Here is a 13,821-nt window from a genome sequence, read left to right as displayed (position 1 = left end):
TTCAAAAAAATTGAAGATGACTTAATCTAGTTATCCATGGAGATATCGTTACAACAATTTCTGATGATAAATTACCTTGTGAGTTGTTTTGTTTGTTTTTTGGCATATAAATCAGAAGAAGATAAAAGTATTCAGCGATTTTGCTATAGAAAAATTATTTCCATGTAATTTTTTTTTTTTTTTTTTTTGGCTGCACAGCCTGTGGGATCTTAGTTCCCTGACCAGGGATTGACCCCGTGCCCCTGCAGTGGAAGCACAGAGTCTTAACCACTGGACCACCAGGGAAGTCCCTCCATGTAATTATTTTTATGAAAAAGTTTTTCAGTGATTACAAATTGCAACATTCAGAAATTATCAATCATCCAAATACATAAACTGATGAAAATAATACAAAACATCCATTTCATTAAGTTGGGCATTCCAATAAACATAAACGTTATATATTTGCAAATTATCTAAATGTGTTCTATTTATAATGTGTTGATCAATTGCTTGCTATTTATAAAGATTACTAAAGTCAGAAAAATTTTTAAAAATTAGACTTAAGAGCACAATATAAGTACAGAAGATGTTAATGCATATGCATGTTTTTGTTGTAGAGAAATAAGAGGACATAGTCAGACTTTAAGAAACATACATCACACTAAAACATAACTTGCATTGTAAAAGTAGAAATATCAATCCAAAGAGGAAAAGAAGGTAGTCTTACATTGGTCTAAGTAAATGATTTGCAAACTCCAGTTTAGCCATAATCTTGCTCTTCAAGTCGTATATAATAGAAGACTTGCGGTGGGGGGGGGGAGATTAAGTGGGGCTGTGCTAATTGAAAGGGAATGGGATAAATATCTAATATCCAGGAGAATTCCTGAGACTGTAAATCACAGATTTGAACATATTGTATTTGATAATATCTATATACCTTTCCAAGTATGACTATTTTATGAAACATAATTTAAATACTGTCTTTAAATGGGGGCATTCACACATTTTGTCTTCAATGTATTTATAATTCAGTTTTATAAAGTTATATTTCTGTACTGATTATATTTATATTCTATTAAAATTTTAATAAGTATTTTCATCTATAAACAGTTTAAATAATGTAGAAGTGTAACATATCAAATAGAGTCACCATCCCATGCTGATCTTCATATTTATTTTCTCCTCAGGAATTCATACTGTTACAGTTTTGCATATATCTTTCTCTATTTTAATATTATAAAATTTTTAAATGTATACTTTATATAAAGATAAAGCAAAATGCCTCTCTTTCAAAATATAGGGTAATGTGAAACAATGTTCTGCAGGGACAAGACGATGGAGTAGAAGGACCTTGAACTCACCTCCTCCCACGAGAACACCAAAATCACAACTAACTAACTAACTAACTGCTGAACAACCATTGATAAAAAAAAGAGACTGAAATCTACCAAAAAGATACTCTACATCCAAAGACAAAGAAGAAACCACAATGAGACAGTAGGATGGGTGCCCTTGTGAAATTATCAGACTCCATACCCCTGGATGGCCAAGCCACAAACAGGAGAATAATTATATCACAGAAGTTCTCCACTGGGAATGAGAGTTCTGAGCCCCACATCAGGCTCCCTAGCCTGGGGGTGTGGCATCAAGAGGAGGAGTCCCCAGAGCATTTGGCTTTGAAGGCCAGCAGGACTTGATCACAGGAGCTCCACAGGACTGGGGGAAACAGAGACTCCACTCTTGGAGAGTACACACAAGGTCTCCTATGCACCAGGACTCAAGACAAAAGCAGTCACAACAAAGGATCCTGGGCCAGACCTACCTGCTTCTCTTGGAGGGTCTCCAGGGCAGGCAGGGGGCTGTGTAGCTGTCTGGGGACATAAACGCTGGTGGTGAACATATACAGGAGTACTCATCTGAAGGCTGACATCTTGCTTGGGTCATTATCACCAAGACCTGGCCCCACCCAATAGCCTGTAGGCTCCAGTGCTAGGATACCTCAGGCCAAACAACAAATGGGCGGAAGACAGCCCCACCCATCATCAGCCATGCTACCTAAAAACTTCCTGAACCCACAGTCACCTCTAGACATGCCCCTAGACATGGCCCTGGCTCACCAGAGGGTCCAAGACCCAGCTCTACTCACCAGTGGACAGGCAACGGCCCCTCCCACTAGGAAGCCTGCACAAGATTCTAGAACAGCCTCATCCACCAGGGGGCAGACACCAGAAGCAAAGAAAACTAAAATTCCACAGCCTGTGGAACCTACCCTAGGGCCAGCTGGTCCCTAGCCCTTAGGTGATGAGAGGCGAGTATAGTGCTGGGACACATAGGATATCCCTACAGAGGTACACTTCTCCAAGGTCGAGAAGTATAACTAACCTTGCACATACATAAAAATACAAATGGAAATGTAGACAAAATGAAACAGCTGAGGAATATGTTCCAGATGAAGGAATAAGATAAAACACCAGAAAAACAACTAAGTGACATGGAGATAGGCAGTCTACCCAAGAGTTTAGAGTAACGCTTGAAAGATGATCCAAGAACTTGGGAAAAGAATGGATGAACAGAACAAGATGATCCAAGAACTTGGGAAAAGAATGGATGAACAGAACAAAAAAGAGTTTTTAATAAAGTGTTAGGAAATATAAAGAACAACCAAACAGAGTTGAAAAATACACCTAACTGAAATGAAATTAAGGGACTTTTGGGACAATGTCAAACATACCAACATTCACATTATAGGGGTCCCAGAAGGAGAAGAGAGAGAGAAAGGGCCTGAGAAAATGTTTGAAGAGATAATAGCTGAAAACTTCCCTTAACATGGGAAAGGAAACAACCAAGTCCAGGAAGAGCAGAAAGTCCCATACAGGAGTAACCCAAGGAGAAACATGCCAAGACGCATAGTAATCAAATTGAAAATAATTAAAGAAAGATAAAAAGAAAATATTAAAAAACAATGAAGGAAAAGCAACAAAAAATAAACATACAAGGGAACCCCCATAAAGTTATCAGCTGATTTTTCAGCAGAAACTCTACAGGCCAGAGGGAGTGGCATGATACATTTAAAGTGATGAAAGGGAAAAACCTACAGACATGAATACTCTAACCAGCAAGGTTCTTGTTCAGATTCGAAGGAAAAATCAAAAGCTTTACAGACAAGCAAAAGCTAAAAGAATTTAGCACCACTAAACCAGCTTTATAACAAATGCTAAAGGGACTTCTCTGGGTGGAAAATAAAAAACTACCAATTAAGCAAGAAAATTATGAAATGGGAAACCTCACTGTTAAAGGTAAACGTATAGTAAAGGAAGGGAGGCAGCCACACACAAATGTATCTAAACCAGTAATCATGAGAGGAGGAGGGTACAAACACAGGATAACTGAAATGCATTGGAAATTAAGAGACCAGCAACTCAAAATAACCATGTATATATATAGACTGCTATATCAAAACATCATGGTGGCTTCCCTGGTGGCGCAGTGGTTGCAAGTCCGCCTGCCGATGCAGGGGACATGGGTTCGTGCCCCGATCTGGGAAGATCCCACATGCCACGGAGTGGCTGGGCCCGTTAGCCATGGCCGCTGAGCCTGTGCGTCCGGAGCCTTGCTCCGCAACGGGAGAGGCCACAACAGTGAGAGGCCCGCGTACCACAAAAACAACAAAAACAACAACAACAAAAAAAATCATGGTAACTGCAAACCAAAATCTGTAAGAGACATACACACAAAAAAGTAAAAGGGATCCAAACACAACAGTAATAAAAGTCAACAAATCACAAAAAAAGAGAACAAACAATGAAAGGAAGAAAAAAGACCTAAAAAAACCAAATCCAAAACAATTAACAAAGTTGCAGTAAAAAATTGCATATCGATAATTACCTATGTGTAAACAGATTAAATGCTCCAACCAAAAGACATAGACTGGCTGAATGGATACAAAAACAAGACAGGTATATATGCTGTCTACAAGAGATCTACAGCAGATCTAGAGAGACATACAAACTGAACTGAGGGTATGGAAAAAAGTTATTCCATGCAAATGAACATCAAAAGAAAGCTTGAGTAGCAATACTCATCAGACAAAATAGACTATAAATAATGTTAAGAGAGAGCAAGAAGGACATTGCCTAATGATCAATGGATCAATCCAAGAAGAAGATATAAAAGTTGTAATATATATGTACCCAACATAGGAGAACCTCAATATATAAGGCAAATACTAACAGCCATAAAGGGAGAAATCAACAGTAACACAATAATAGTGGGGGACTTTAGCACCCCACTTATATCAATGGACAGATCATTCAGACAGAAAATCAATAAGTAAACACAGGCCTTAAATGACAATAAGACCAGATGGACATAACTGATATTTATAGAGCAGTCCACCTGAAAGCAGCAGAACACACATTCTTTTCAAGTGCACATGGAACATTCTCCAAGATAGATCACATGCTGGGCCACAAAGCTACTATATGATCCTGCAATCCCCATCCTGAGCACATACCTGGAGAAAACCATAATTTGAAAAGATACATGCACTCCAGTGTTTATAGTAGCACTTTTTACAATAGCGAAGATATGGAAACAACCTATGTGTCTATCAACAGATGAATGGATAAAGAACATGTGGTATGTGTACACAGTGGAATACTACTCAGCCAGAAAAAGAATGAAATGATGCTATTTGCAGCTGCATGGATGGACCTAGAGATGATCATACTAAATGTGGTAAGGTAGACAAAGAGAAATATCATATGATATCACTTATATGCGGAATCTAAAAAATGATACAAATGAACTATTTACAAAACAGAAACAGACTCATAGACATAGAAAACAAACATGGTTAGCAAAGTTGAAAGGTGGGGGGAGGTATAAATTAGGAATTTGGAATTAAAATATACACACTGCTATATATACAATAGATGACCAACAAGGACCTACTGTATAGCACAGGGAACTATATGCAATATCTTGTAATAACCCATAATGGAAGATAATGTAAAAAAATAATATATACTCATATATATATGTATAGCAATCACTTTGCTGTACATCTGAAATTAACACAACATTGTAAAAGACTCTATTTCAATAAAAAAATAAAATTTAGAAAATAATGTTCTGGGCTTACAAGAAAAACAGAAGACTTAGTGTCAGTAATAAAGAAAGCATTGAATACCAGAATCCTGAGAATGTAAGCTAATGCTGCAGCAACTCTGAGGATGTGAGAGGAGGGAGTTAATCCAAAATTTTTAAAACACGTGCAAGGATAGGAGATGAATACATTATCCTCAGAAGGCAAAAAGTTGAAACTGAGACTCTTACACAAATACAGCTGCTGTATAGAAAACTCCATAATTCTATTTCATCTGTACCTACTACGTCTAGTCCAAAGTCCCATAGTTTTCCATTTTTAAGCAAATTTGTAGAGGTCCCAAGAGTAGACAACATTTTTATTATAGTTGGTTAATCATGTTAACTAAATGGATACATATATCACATATAGTATATTTACTAAATATATATATTTTATATGATGGAATATATATGTTATACATACATAATCCATTATATATAACCAAAATTTCTGCAAGAAGAAATAGGAAATTTGAATGGTCATATATTTAAATAAAGTAAATCATTATTAAAGTCCTTGTGTCAGAAATCTCTAAATATCTTCAAAGTCAACTCTTTAAAAGATTAAACAAAAATATCAATCTTATAATTATCTCTTACAGAAGTGAAAAACAAGTATATATTTCCCAAATTGTATTTTGAGACCAGAATTGCAATGGTAGTAAAAGTTCTTTTCATAAGACAAAGAAATTATAGCCCAATCTCCCTCATATATTTAGCAAAATAATTGAATTAGTAAAGAATAGAAAACATTTTTATTATTTTAGGTGATATGATTATATGTATAGAAAATTCAAGCAAATTTTTTCAAAAAATATTAGGATTAGCAAATTTAGCATTGTTACTAAAGGAAATATATTGATAAAACAATAATTGTAATTTGAGACTGCCAATAAAAATTAAACAAATGATAAATGATGTCAATAACAAATATCTATGGATCAGATTAAGATGTCAGAGTAAGAAGACCTGGAGCTTACCTCCCCACCCCCTCACACATCCATAATACATCTATATGTGGAATAATTCTCATGGAAAGCTAACTGGAAACTGTCAGAACACCTATATAACAAAAGCTACATGAAAGATTTCCACATAATAGAATAGGAAGGAAAAAGGCATAGGGTTGGAATGTCCACACCTGGGAGGGATACAAAAGGAAGAGAATGTCCGCACAAGCAGACTCTTGTCCTGAGGAGAGAGTGGGTTGAGCCACAGACTGGTCATCCCAGTCCTGGGATCCTGTGCAGAGGAGACAAGCCTCCCTGGCTGCTGGGAGAACTGGTATAGATAGAAGGGCTAGAGAAGCTTACATTCTACTCATGAAGATTGCACAAGTGCTGGCTTGCAACAAACAGGGCTGAGAGAGCTCTGCACTGGTAGATACCACCTCACTGCACTCCCCAATCCAAGTGGGGACCCAGTCCAAGTGGGGAAACACCCTTGCCCCACTCACTCCACACCACAGCTTGGGGCTAGATCTGAAGCATACAGGCCTGGAGGAAAGACTGATCTAGGGATGCAGAGGTGGCCCAGGGGCCTGTGATGTGGTCTGGGTGGGGCAGTAGCCATCTCAGCACTTATTCAGGCAGCCCCTTAGGAAAAACCATGATCAGCAGGTGGCAGTCCATCTCCCAGCTGAGCAAGTGCACTGGCCCACTCCATATGACAGCTTTGTGCTGGATCTGGAGCAGACAGGTCCTGAGAGAAGAATACCATAGAGGCAGTCCAGATCTCTGGTGTCAGTGTAGCTGCATCAATTTCTGCAACCGCAATGCTCCAATCTGCAGCTCCATCCTAGCAAAGGCTCCAGCCTAACTCATCCCATGTCATAACCTTTCCCTAGATCTAGGATGACCACAACAGGGAAAGGGACACAACCTTGTGTTGCATCTGAGCTGAGTTGTGGATGGCTACACAGGTAGCAAGTTGGACCTCTGTGAAGAGACAGGCCTCACTTGCTACAGGACTCCCCTTCCTTTGGATAGGGCATGCACTCAAAGGGAATGGAGCCTTATTGAATCCAATCCTCAGGGCCTCTACTCCAACAACTGAGGAGCAGACACGGATCCAAACAGGTTGGGAACAGCCACAGAGCAGAGAGGATGTCCCGCCTCACACCCTGAACAGATTTTAGCTCCCCCAACAATAACTACACCTCCTATAAAAGTGATAGGGGCCAGAACACCCTGAGAAAAGACATGGCTGGCATCCCCATCAAAGCCAGCCCAAGCACCAAAGACACTGGACAAACACAGTCTACACAGAGATGCTCCCACAAAACAACAACATCAACAACAACAACAAAAACCCTTCAAGACCACCATAGCTAGCTGTTACTCCTGGATTCATAGAACCAGAGAAAGTAAGTAAAATGAAAAGAGGAATGATTCCCAGTTAAAAGAGCAGGAGAAATCCTCTGAAAGAATAAATAGTGAAACGTAGATCACAAGTCAACCAGCCCCTGAGTTCAAAAAGATGGTAATAAAAATTCTAACTGAATTAAAAAAGATTATTGACATAAATGCAGATCACTGTAGCAAGGAACTAACAATTATAAAGAAGACCCAATCAAAAATAGATAATTCAATTTCTGAGATAAAAAGCAATCTAGGAGCAATGACTAACTGACTAAATGACACAGAAGAACGAATAAGTGATCCAAATGATAGAACAATGGAAAGCACTCAATCAGAACAGCAGACAAAAAGACCAAAAAAAGGCAACATACAAGATGTATGGAATATTATAAAACATGCAAACCTATGCATAGGGGTTCCAGAAGAGAGAGAGAGAGAGAGAAGGGGATCAAAAATGTATATGAGGCAATTGGACCTGAAAATTTCCCAGACTTGAAATAAACAGATATCCAGGTATAGGAAGCACAGAGGGTCCCAAACAAGATGAATTCAAACAGACCCACACCAGGACATATCATAATTAAAATGGCATAAGTTAAATAGAGGATTCTAAAGGCAGCAAGAGAAAAATAGAGTCAGTTACAAGGGAACACCAGTAAGACTAACTGGTTTCTCTGCAGAAACTTTGCAGACCGGAAGGGAGTGGCATAATATATTCAAAGTCCTGAAAAGGAAAAACCTGCAATCTAGGATACTCTACACAACAAGAATATCATTTAGAATAGAAGGAGAAGTAAAGGGTTTCTCAGAAAAAAAAAAAGAAAAAAGAAACTAAACTAAACTAAAAGAATTCAGCAATACTAAACCTACCCTAAAAGAAATATTTAAATGTCTTCTCTAAATAGAAAAGAATCTGCAGTCTCCAGGAAATGGAAAACTGGCAATAGAAAAGGTAAGTATAAAAAATGACTGAAGATCACTTAAACCAGTACACAGATTTTAAAAATAAATTTAAAAAAACTAAAATAAACAGTAAAAGGATAAGCTTGAAGATGTAAAGTACAATAGGATATCAAAATCACAAAATGTGATGGGGTGGGAGGGACATACATCTTTTAGTCATTTAAGTTCAAACACATTCTATCACAGTTTAAAGCAAGTAGATATAGTTATGGGTCAACACACATAAACTCCATTGTAACTGCAAATCAAAAAAATACAATAGATATACAAAAACCAAAAAGAAAGGAACTCAAGTATACTACAAAAGAAAACCAAACAAAAAGAAGAAATCAACAAAGAACTATAAAAACAACTAGAAAACAAGGAATAAAATATAACTAACTATTAGTAATTACCTTAAATGTCAATGGAATGCAAGGTGCAGTTATATGCCAACAAATTGGACAACTTAAATGGACAAATTTCTAGAAACATACAACTTGCCAAGACTGAGTCAAGAAGAAACAGACGATATGAGCAGACCATCACTAGAAGTGAAACAGAATCTATAATAAAAATTAAAAACCCTACAAACTAAAGTCTAGAACTGGATGGCTTCACAGGGAAATTCTACCAAATATATAAAGAAATTATACTTATCTTTCTCAAAATCCTCCAAAAAATTGAAGAGGAGGGAATGCTCCCCAATTCATTCTATGAGGGCATCATTACCCTGATACCAAAACCCAACAAGGACACAGCAAAAAAAGAAAATTACAGGCCAACATATCTGATAAATATAGATTCAAAAATCCTCAAGAAACTATTATCAAACCAAATTCAACAATATATAAAAAGGATCATACACCATGATCAAGTGGGATTTATTCCTCTGTCACAAAGATGGTTCAACATACACAAATCAATCAATGTGACACACCACATTAATAAAAGAAAAACCAAAGACCAAATGATCATCACAAAAACTGCAGAAAAATTTGACAAATTTCAACATCCATTCATGATAAAACTTTCAGCCAAGTGGGTACAGAAAGAACTTCTCTCAGCATTTATGTTAAATCCATAGGCAACACAATACTCAACACGGAAAAACTGAAAGCCTTCCTGTTAAATTCAGGAGCAAGACAAGGATGCCTACTCTCACCACATCTATTTAACATAATATTGGAAGTCCTAGCCACAGCAATCAGACAAGAAAAAGAAATAAAAGATATCAAATCAGAAGGGAAGAGGTAAAACTGTCACTATTTTCAGATGATATGATACTCTATATAGAGAATCCTAAGGTTTTCACACAAAACTATTAGAACTAATAAATGAATTCAGCAAGGTTGCAGGATATGAGATGAATATACGGAAGTCTGTTGCATTTCTATACACTAATAATGAAATATCAGAAAGAGAAAGTAAACAATCCCATTTAAAATTGCATCAAAAATGAAATAAAATACTTAAGAATAAACTTAGAAAAGATAAAAGACCACTATGCTGAAAACTATAAGACATTGAAAAGGGAAATTGAAGATGGTTCAAAGAAATGGAAAGATATCCTGTGCTCTTGGATTGGAAGAATATTGTTAAAGTGGCTAAAAGCAATCTACAGATTTAATGCAATCCCTAACAATATATCCATGACATTTTTCACAGAACTAGAACAAATCACCCTAAAATTTATATAAAACCACAAAAGACCCAGAATTGCAAAAACAATCCTGAGAAAAAAAGAACACAGCTCAGAGTATAACACTTCCAGACCTCAGACTATACTATAAAGCTACAGTAATCAAAACAGGATGATATTAACACAAAAATGTATAAACGGATCAGTGGAACAGAGAGCCCAGGAATAAACCCACACACCTAGAGTTATATAATCTATGACAAAGTAGACAAGAATATACAGTGGAGAAAAGACAGTCTCTTCAATAGTGGTATTGGAAAAGCTGGGCAGCTACATGTAAAACAATGAAATTAGAACATTCCCTAACACCATATACAAAATTAAATTAAAAATGGTTTAAAGGCCTAAATGTAAAACATGACAACATAAAACTCCTAGGAGAGAATGTAGGCAAAATATTCTTTGACATAAATCATAGCAATATTTTCTTAGATCAGTCTTCCAAGGAAAAAGAAATATAAGCAAAAATAAATATATAAGGCCCAATCCAACGTCAAGCTTTTGCACAACAAAGGAATCCATCATCAAGATGAAAAGGTAACCTGTGGAATGCAAGAAAATATTTGCAAATAATGTGACTGACAAAGGCGTTAATATCTAAACTATACAAATAGCTCATACAAATCAACATCAAAAACCCCCCAAACAATCCAATCAAAATATGGGCAGAAGAATTGAAGAGACATTTTCCCAAAGAAGACATACAAATGGGCAACAGGCACAAGAAAAGATGTTCAACATTGTTAATTATTAGAGAAATTCAAATCAACACCACAATTAGGTATCCCCTTACACCAGTTAGAATGTCTATCATCAAAATGTCTACAAATAATAAATGCTGGAGAGGATGTGGAGAAAAGAAAACCCTAGTACACTGTTGATAGGAATGTAAATTGGTGCAGCCACTATAAAAAACTGTATGGGTTGTATGGAGGTTCCTTTAAAAACTAAAAATATGACTACCAATTCCACCAGATATCCACCAATTCCACTCCTGAGTATATATCCAGAAAAAAAGAAAACTCTAATTCAAAAAGATACATGTACACCAGTGTTCATAGAAACACTAGTTGCAGCAGCCAAAATATGGAAACAACCCAAGGAGCCATCAACAGACGATTAGCTTAAGAATTTGTGATACACACACACACACACACACACACACACACACACACACACACACTGTAATATTACTCAGCCATGTAAAAGAATGAAATATTGCCATTTGCAGCAACATGGATTGACCTAGAGAATATTATGCTTAGTGAAATAAATCAGTCAGAGAAAGACAAATACTATATGATATCACTTATATATGGAATCTAAAAAAAAAAAAAAAGCAAATGAATGTATATACAAAAAAGAAACAGACTCACAGATATAGAAAACAAACTTATGGTTACCAAAGGGGAGATGGAAGGGTGAGGGACAAATTAGGACTATGGGAGCAACAGATGCAAACTACTGTACATAAATACTGTACATATCTATAAAATAGATAAGCAACAGATTTTTACTGTATAGCACAAGAAATTATATACAATATCTTGTAATACTCTATAATGACATATAACCTGCAAAAAAAAATCACTATGCTGCACACCTGAAACTAATACATTGTAAATCAACTATATTTCAGTTAAAAAAATCAAATATTAGAATAATTCTAATGAAGTAGATTGCTAGATTGTTACACTGAAAACTATAAATATTTGTGAGAGAAATTAAAGATTTAAATTGGTGAGAGCCTTAGCAAGTTTATTAATTTAAAGATTCAACACTTCTGAAATATTATTTCTTCCCAAACCGATCCCTAGGTTTACCTTAAGTTCAAAACAAAAGAAAACAAAAAACTCTTTAGTCAACAAGATTGTGCAAATCACTACAATGCTACAATATATAAGATAGTGTGGTATTAATGCAAGAATAAAGAAGTTGGCAAATGGAATGTATGTATGAGAATCCAGAAACAGATCAATACATATATGCTTATCTAATATGGCACTGCAATACAGTGGCAAAAATTTACTTTCATAAGTTATATGGGATCAAGTTGATTGCTGTATGGAAAAAAAATGTATATGGGACTTTACCTCATATGTGAAGAAAAATCAATCCAGGTGGTTTGCGGATATCAATGTAAAAATTAAAACAGTAAAGATTTTAAAGAAAAACATAGAGGCCTAACTTCGTGATGTTGGAGTAAGTAAATGTTCTTAAGCAGGATGAAAAAGACACTAATCATTAAAAGAGAGATGTTGAACTATTTCAAAATTAAGAAGTTTTATTTCTCTAAAGAGACCATGAAATTAGGGCTTCCCTGGTGGCGCAGTGGTTGCGCGTCCGCCTGCTGATGCAGGGGAACCGGGTTCGCGCCCCGGTCTGGGAGGATCCCACATGCCGCGGAGCGGCTGGGCCCGTGAGCCATGGCCGCTGGGCCTGCGCGTCCGGAGCCTGTGCTCCGCAACGGGAGAGGCCGCAGCAGAGGGAGGCCCGCATACCACCAAAAAAAAAATATTCAAAATATTTTTTAAAGAAAACTAAAAAAAAAACCCTTGAAAGATTCACAGATAGGAGGTCTCAGTGTCATCAACATGAAGTGTCTTCCTGAATCAATTTATAAAATTAATATAATCACCACAAAAACACCAATATCCCTTTTTTTAATGGTGTTGCACAATTTTGTAATAAAATTCATATGAATTTATAAACATAAGAATATGTAGGAAAACTCTGAAAAAGAATGAAGGGAAATGATCACTAGTAGATATTAAAATATATAAACTCTATAATTAAATCAATATGGTGCTGTCACATGAATGACAAAAACACCAATGAAATAGAAGGGTAAGTTCAGAAAAATAGTTTCATCTGCATATGGAAATCTCAGAACACTGAGAAAAATATGCTGTTATTAAATAATTGTGTTTGGACAATTGGGTGGCCCTCTGGAAAAATTATACATGAGATTCATTCATCATTCTATATAAAATATTAACTCTAAATGTATTAGAGTTCTGTATAAATAGAAAAGAGGAAACAAAGGAAATACTAGAGGAAAATATGGGCAAATTCTTCCATAATTGCAGTGTGAGGGAAAGCTTTCTAACTATGATTTTTAAAAGTTCAGTCATAGTAAAAGAAAAACAAATGACAGAACAGACTATATAAAAATCTGAATGAAAAAAAGAGCATAGGGACTTCCCTGGTGGCTCAGTGGTTGGGAGTCCACCTGACAGTGCAGGGGGCATGGGTTTGATCCCTGGTTAGGGCGGATCACGCATGCCGTGGAGCAACTAAGCCCATGTGCCACGGCTACTGAGCCTGCGTTCTATAGCCCACGAGCCCCAACTACTGAGCCCACGTGCCACAACTACTGAAGCCCATGCTCCTGGAGCCAGTGCTCTGCAATGGGAGAGGCCACTGTGGTGAGAGGCCTGTGCACTGCAACAAAGAGTAGACCCCACTCAACACAACTAGAGAGGGCCTGTGAGCAGCAATGAAGACCCAATGCAGCCAAAAATAAAAATAAAACAAAAACAAAAACAAGAAAAAAAAAAGCATAAACAAGTAAAAGTCTAATATCACTAATATATGAGGAACTTAAAAATCTAGGTAAAAAACTATAGTTCTATAGAAACATGGACAAAATTCATATGGAGATAACTCAGATATAAAAATGGCTAT

Source organism: Physeter macrocephalus, chromosome 11 (assembly GCF_002837175.3).
Source record: "Physeter macrocephalus isolate SW-GA chromosome 11, ASM283717v5, whole genome shotgun sequence".
NCBI classification, from domain to species: domain Eukaryota; kingdom Metazoa; phylum Chordata; class Mammalia; order Artiodactyla; family Physeteridae; genus Physeter; species Physeter macrocephalus.
Note: the sequence above shows the minus strand (reverse complement) of the source record.